Source organism: Babylonia areolata, chromosome 6 (assembly GCF_041734735.1).
Source record: "Babylonia areolata isolate BAREFJ2019XMU chromosome 6, ASM4173473v1, whole genome shotgun sequence".
NCBI classification, from domain to species: domain Eukaryota; kingdom Metazoa; phylum Mollusca; class Gastropoda; order Neogastropoda; family Buccinidae; genus Babylonia; species Babylonia areolata.
In genome coordinates this window covers 39,246,403-39,253,409 of record NC_134881.1, presented here as the reverse complement: position 1 = coordinate 39,253,409, position 7,007 = coordinate 39,246,403, and positions in this window count along the sequence as shown.

Genomic DNA, 7,007 nt, shown 5'->3' with positions numbered 1-7,007 from the left:
AAAGTGATGGATTAAAGACATTACAGCTGGGAAGTCAGACAACTTCAGTAAAGTGATGGATTATAGACATTACAGCTGGTAAGTCAGACAACTTCAGTAAAGTGATGGATTAAAGACATTACAGCTGGTAAGCCAGACAACTTCAGTAAAGTGATGGATTAAAGACATTACAGCTGGTAAGTCAGACAACTTCAGTAAAGTGATGGATTATAGACATTACAGCTGGTAAGCCAGACACCTTCAGTAAAGTGATGGATTATAGACATTACAGCTGGGAAGTGAGACACATTTGACAAAGAAGAAAACAGACCAACAGACAGACAAGTCGATTCCTATACATTCCCTTTTAGTGACTGGGAGGTGGAGAGGGTGGAGGGGGTGGGGGGGGGCGTGAAAAAGAAAAGTGTATGCATTGACTCTAGTGGCATAAAGACGTTTGAAAACAAGAGAACGCTGGCCATTAAGGAGAAGCGTGAGCGAAGGAAGCAGGGCTCAACTTCTAGAGACGTTTTCCCTTGCAACACCTGTGGGAAGTGCTGCACATCCAGAATCGGACTCTTCTCCCATGTGAGGACACAAAACTGACAGATAAGCCTGCCTGCCTACTCATCCAGTCGGACCGACGGGAGACTCCATCATGCATTGACTCTTAATAACTCACTCAGTACGGCCAGTCCTCTCTTCTCCTCTTCACAGACCTCTCAGATGTCCAGTGGGTGTCTGAATGAGCCAACCTTTAGCTTCCGTCGTCAGAATTGTGGTTTTCTTTGTCAACATTCACCTCCTGAGTATAAGAGCCTTCCGCTTGCAATATTTTGATGATGGTAATTGGGGTGAAACGCTGTTAACGTCGTCTCTTTCGCCGTTCGTATGGAGAGAGTTAAAACTTGAATTAAGTCTTCTCAGCCGTGACTGGTGACCTGGTTCAGTTGATCAAATTCAATTCATGAAAAGGCACGGGTGTTGGGTGACTTTTTTTGTTTCCAAGTTGGGAAAGTTTAGGCCTTTTCTGTTTTTTTCTGCTTATCGTGACTTGTGCTGGGTCTGTCCAGGCTGAGGGGGTGTGAGGGAGGGGGGCTGGGGGGTGGGCTGGGGGTGGTGGGAAGGGGAGAGTTGAGGGAAGGGGTGGTGGGGAGGCGTTGAATTAGATGTCGGCAGCTTCAAAGACACATCAGGACCCAGGACAGACAGACGACACATTATCGATCGTGGTTGGGTTGGAGTCCATTTTGCCAGTCACGTCACTGCTTCATGCTTCACAGGAGAGCCATCTCTTGTCTGTCGGTTCTCGACCTCCACCACCCTCCACCCCCACCCCCACCCCCACCCTTTTACACTCTCACTTCCCCCTGCTTCTTCTTCCTCCCTTCTTCTCCGCCCCCCCCCCCCACCCCGTCCCCACGCCTCGCCCCCTGTCCTTCCACCCTCACCCCCAGACCACCCTCTCTACCTTTCTCCCCCTGGACACCAGTCACCATCATTTTGTCTGGGGAGTTTTGTTTTTTCATGGAAACGTTGACTGCATGCGAGAATGAAATAACTTTAAACGATAGTACCGCTCTCACCTAATCATGGACGGCCAACGACCGAACATAGGTTAAAAGACAAGGAAGCGACGTGTTTAATGGACATATGTTGCTATACGAGGAACTGATGTGGTCGATTATCGAACATAGGCTGAGGCACGAGGAACTGATGTGGTTGATTATCGAACATAGGTTGAGGCACGAGGAACTGATGTGGTTGATTATCGAACATAGGTTGAGGCACGAGGAACTGATGTGGTTGATTATCGAACATAGGTTGAGGCACGAGGAACTGATGTGGTTGATTATCGAACATAGGTTGAGGCACGAGGAACATAGGTTGAGGCACGAGGAACTGATGTGGTTGATTATCGAACATAGGTTGAGGCACGAGGAACTGATGTGGTTGATTATCGAACATAGGTTGAGGCACGAGGAACATAGGTTGAGGCACGAGGAATGGATGTGGTTGATTATCGAACATAGGTTGAGGCACGAGGAACTGATGTGGCTGATTATCGAACATAGGTTACAATAGGAAGAACAGACGTGTTTAATTAACGAACATAGGTGACTATACGAGGAACAGCCGTGTTTAATTACTGGAATATGTACCTACACGAGGAACAGCCATGTTTGATTACAAACATAGGTTACTACACGAGGAACAGATGTGTTTAATTACAAACATAGGCTACAACACGAGGAACATCTGTGTTTAATGACAAACATAGGCTACAACACGAGGAACAGCCCTGTTTTGTTACAAACATAGGTTACTACACGAGGAACAGCTGTGTTTTGTTACAAACATAGGTTACTACACGAGGAACAGCCGTGTTTTGTTACAAACATAGGTTACTACACGAGGAACAGATGTGTTTAATTACAAACATAGGTTACTACACGAGGAACAGCCGTGTTTAATTACAAACATAGGTTACTACACGAGGAACAGATGTGTTTGGTTACAAACATAGGTTACTACATGAGGAACAGCCGTGTTTTGTTACAAACATAGGTTACTACACGAGGAACAGATGTGTTTGGTTACAAACATAGGTTACTACATGAGGAACAGCCGTGTTTTGTTACAAACATAGGTTACTACACGAGGAACAGCCCTGTTTAATTACAAACATAGGTTACTACACGAGAAACAGCCCTGTTTGATTACAAACATAGGTTACTACACGAGGAACAGATGTGTTTTGTTACAAACATAGATTACTACACGAGGAACAGCCCTGTTTAATTACAAACATAGGTTACTACACGAGAAACAGCCCTGTTTGATTACAAACATAGGTTACTACACGAGGAACAGATGTGTTTGGTTACAAACATAGGTTACTACACGAGGAACAGCCCTGTTTAATTACAAACATAGGTTACTACACGAGAAACAGCCCTGTTTGATTACAAACATAGGTTACTACACGAGGAACAGATGTGTTTTGTTACAAACAAAGGTTACTACACGAGGAACAGATGTGTTTGGTTACAAACATAGGTTACTACACGAGGAACAGATGTGTTTGGTTACAAACATAGGCTACAACACGAGGAACTGTCCGTCTGTCTGTCTGTCTCTCTGCAGCAGATGAAGAAAATTCACAAGGATAGGTAGGAGGGATTGATCATGCCTGAAAATACCAATGACTAAAGAATAACATTTTGAGTTTGAGAGACAGACAGAGAGACAGAGACAGATAGAGAGACAGAGATGGAAGTTCTTTTCTTGCAATTGTCTTTTTACTCCCCCAGTTGACTTGAATTTGAACTTCGCGACTTTGTCATAGAAATTCCCTTTGGAAGGTCAGATGCTAAAATATTGGGATTCTCATTAGGAGTTGTTAGCTCCAGTTTTGGGTGTGGTTTTTTTTCGTATGCGTCGTGCACCCATTATGTTTACGTATGCCGTGAATTAATTATTCAATCTTGATAAATTAACCGCACAGTAGTGCAGTTAACCCTTTCACCGCCAAGCTCGCATTTATGCACAGGCGTGGTAGAGGACTCATGCCACTGAACGGTGACCATTCATTGGTCTGTTATCCATGAACCTACTGCTCTTTATGTTCGGTGGTAGGATAGGCCATATTTTCTATGCATCGCAGGGGGAATCCCCAGCTATTCTTAGCCACTGTCTTTTCTGTGTTTATACCACAAGGGAATTTTGTACTCTGAAGTGACTGGCGGTGAAAGGGTTAATGAACAAATGTAACATAAACAGTAACTTATATAGAGCAGGTTTTTAATATAACATTGATTAAAGTAAATGTAGGGTAGCTAATGTAGTATTTTAAGACTGATTAAAAAAAAAAAAAGAAAACAACACAGAGAATGGTGATCACGATAGTCAAAGCCACTTAACACGAGAGTTGACAATGGATGTGCGCGGGATCGTTGGAACTTTTAGTCTACTTGAACTTGATCCCGCAAGTGTGCACCTTTGAGACTGGCAGTGGAGTTTTCTGTACACCTGGAAACAAACTGACCCAACGGTTACTACAAGTTACTACAAGCCGGCACGATCAAATGAAATTTCACACAGCACAGACCTGCTGCCTTGTGTGTGTCTAGACAGACAGCGGGAGGCGACGCAAAGAGGGGTAGGGGGTGAGAGGGAGGGTGGAACAGGATGAGGGAGGAGGGTGGAGAGAGGGAGGGGGTAAGAGTGGAGATGGAGAGGGTGGACGGTGGTGGTGGTGGTGGTGGTGAGCGTGAGGTAGGAGTTGTACTGGGGGTTACAGTGTGATACGGGGTACAGGGTGGTATTATATGGAGAGAAGAAAGAAAAAAAGAGGATGATTGTGTTCCTCCTGTTCCTGGCTGTTTTGTTTTATTGGAATAAAGTAAATAAATGAAGGAATAAATGATTAGATGAGCAAATACTTGAAACAAACAGGTTGGTGTTTGATTCAGCTAAAAGGAAATAAAGAAAGAAACAAAACAGTGACATACTACTCACGAACACACACACACACACACACACACACACACACACACACACACACACACGAACGAACGAACGAACGGGTGCACGCACACACAGCTTTTTCTGACATCATTTACTAATTATCCTTAGGCAATAAGAAACTTTTTTGTTTATGCTTTTCAGCTTTGCGTTTTTACTAATTAAACTCGTAGACTAATTATCTGACTCCACTTGGGTGGGATGCTATAGTCTGACTCCTCTTGTGTGGGATGCTATAATCTGACTCCTCGGGTGGGATGCTATAGTCTGACACCACTAGGGTGGGATGCTATAGTCTGACTCCTCTTGGGTGGGATGCTATAGTCCTATAGTCTGACTCCTCTTCGATGGGATGCTATAGTCTGACTCCACTTGGGTGGGATGCTATAGTCTGACACCACTTGGGTGGGATGCTATAGTCTGACTCCACTTGGGTGGGATGCTATAGTCTGACACCACTTGGGTGAGATGCTACAGTCTGACTCCTCTTGGGTGGGATGCTATAGTCTATCTCCTCTTGAGTGGGATGCTATAGTCTGACTCCACTTGGGTGTGATGCTATAGTCTATCTCCTCTTGGGTGGGATGCTATAGTCTGACACCACTAGGGTGGGATGCTATAGTCTGACTCCTCTTGGGTGGGATGCTATACTCTGATACCACTTGGGTGGGATGCTATAGTCTGACACCACTAGGGTGGGATGGTATAGTCTGACTCCTCTTGGGTGGGACGCTATAGTCTGACTCCTCTTGGGTGGGATGCTATAGTCTGACACCACTTGGGTGAGATGCTACAGTCTGACACCACTTGGTTGGGATGCTATAGTCTGACTCCTCTTGGGTGAGATGCTACAGTCTGACACCACTTGGGTGGGATGCTATAGTCTGACACCACTTGGGTGAGATGCTATAGTCTGACTCCTCTTGGGTGGGATGGTATAGTCTGACTCCTCTGGTGGGATGGCATAGTCTGACTCCTCTTGGGTGGGATGCTATAGTCTGACACAACTTGGGTGGGATGCTATAGTCTGACACCACTAGGGTGGGATGCTATAGTCTGACACCACTTGGGTGAGATGCTATAGTCTGACTCCTCTTGGGTGGGATGGTATAGTCTGACTCCTCTGGTGGGATGGCATAGTCTGACTCCTCTTGGGTGGGATGCTATAGTCTGACACAACTTGGGTGGGATGCTATAGTCTGACACCACTTGGGTGGGATGCTATAGTCTGACTCATCTTGGGTGGGATGCTATAGTCTGACACCACTAGGGTGGGATGCTATAGTCTGACACCACTAGGGTGGGATGCTATAGTCTGACACCACTTGGGTGGGATGCTATAGTCTGACTCATCTTGGGTGGGATGCTATAGTCTGACTCCTCTTGGGTGGGATGCTATAGTCTGACTCCTCTTGGGTGGGATGCTATAGTCTGACTCTTCTTGGGTGGGATGCTATAGTCTGACACCACTTGGGTGGGATGCTATAGTCTGACACCACTTGGGTGGGATGCTATAGTCTGACTCCTCTTGGATGGGATGCTATAGTCTGACACCACTAGGGTGGGATGGTATAGTCTGACTCCTCTTGGGTGGGATGCTATAGTCTGACTCATCTTGGATGGGATGCTATAGTCTGACACCACTAGGGTGGGATGCTATAGTCTGACTCCTCTTGGGTGGGATGCTATAGTCCTATAGTCTGACTCCTCTTCGATGGGATGCTATAGTCTGACTCCACGTGGGTGGGATGCTATAGTCTGACACCACTTGGGTGGGATGCTATAGTCTGACTCCACTTGGGTGGGATGCTATAGTCTGACACCACTTGGGTGGGATGCTACAGTCTGACTCCTCTTGGGTGGGATGCTATAGTCTATCTCCTCTTGGGTGGGATGCTATAGTCTGACTCCACTTGGGTGGGATGCTATAGTCTATCTCCTCTTGGGTGGGATGCTATAGTCTGACACCACTAGGGTGGGATGGTATAGTCTGACTCCTCTTGGGTGGGATGCTATACTCTGATACCACTTGGGTGGGATGCTATAGTCTGACACCACTAGGGTGGGATGGTATAGTCTGACTCCTCTTGGGTGGGACGCTATAGTCTGACTCCTCTTGGGTGGGATGCTATAGTCTGACACCACTTGGGTGAGATGCTACAGTCTGACACCACTTGGTTGGGATGCTATAGTCTGACTCCTCTTGGGTGAGATGCTACAGTCTGACACCACTTGGGTGGGATGCTATAGTCTGACACCACTTGGGTGAGATGCTATAGTCTGACACCACTAGGGTGGGATGCTATAGTCTGACACCACTTGGGTGAGATGCTATAGTCTGACACCACTAGGGTGGGATGCTATAGTCTGACACCACTTGGGTGGGATGCTATAGTCTGACACCACTAGGGTGGGATGCTATAGTCTGACACCACTTGGGTGAGATGCTATAGTCTGACTCCTCTTGGGTGGGATGGTATAGTCTGACTCCTCTGGTGGGA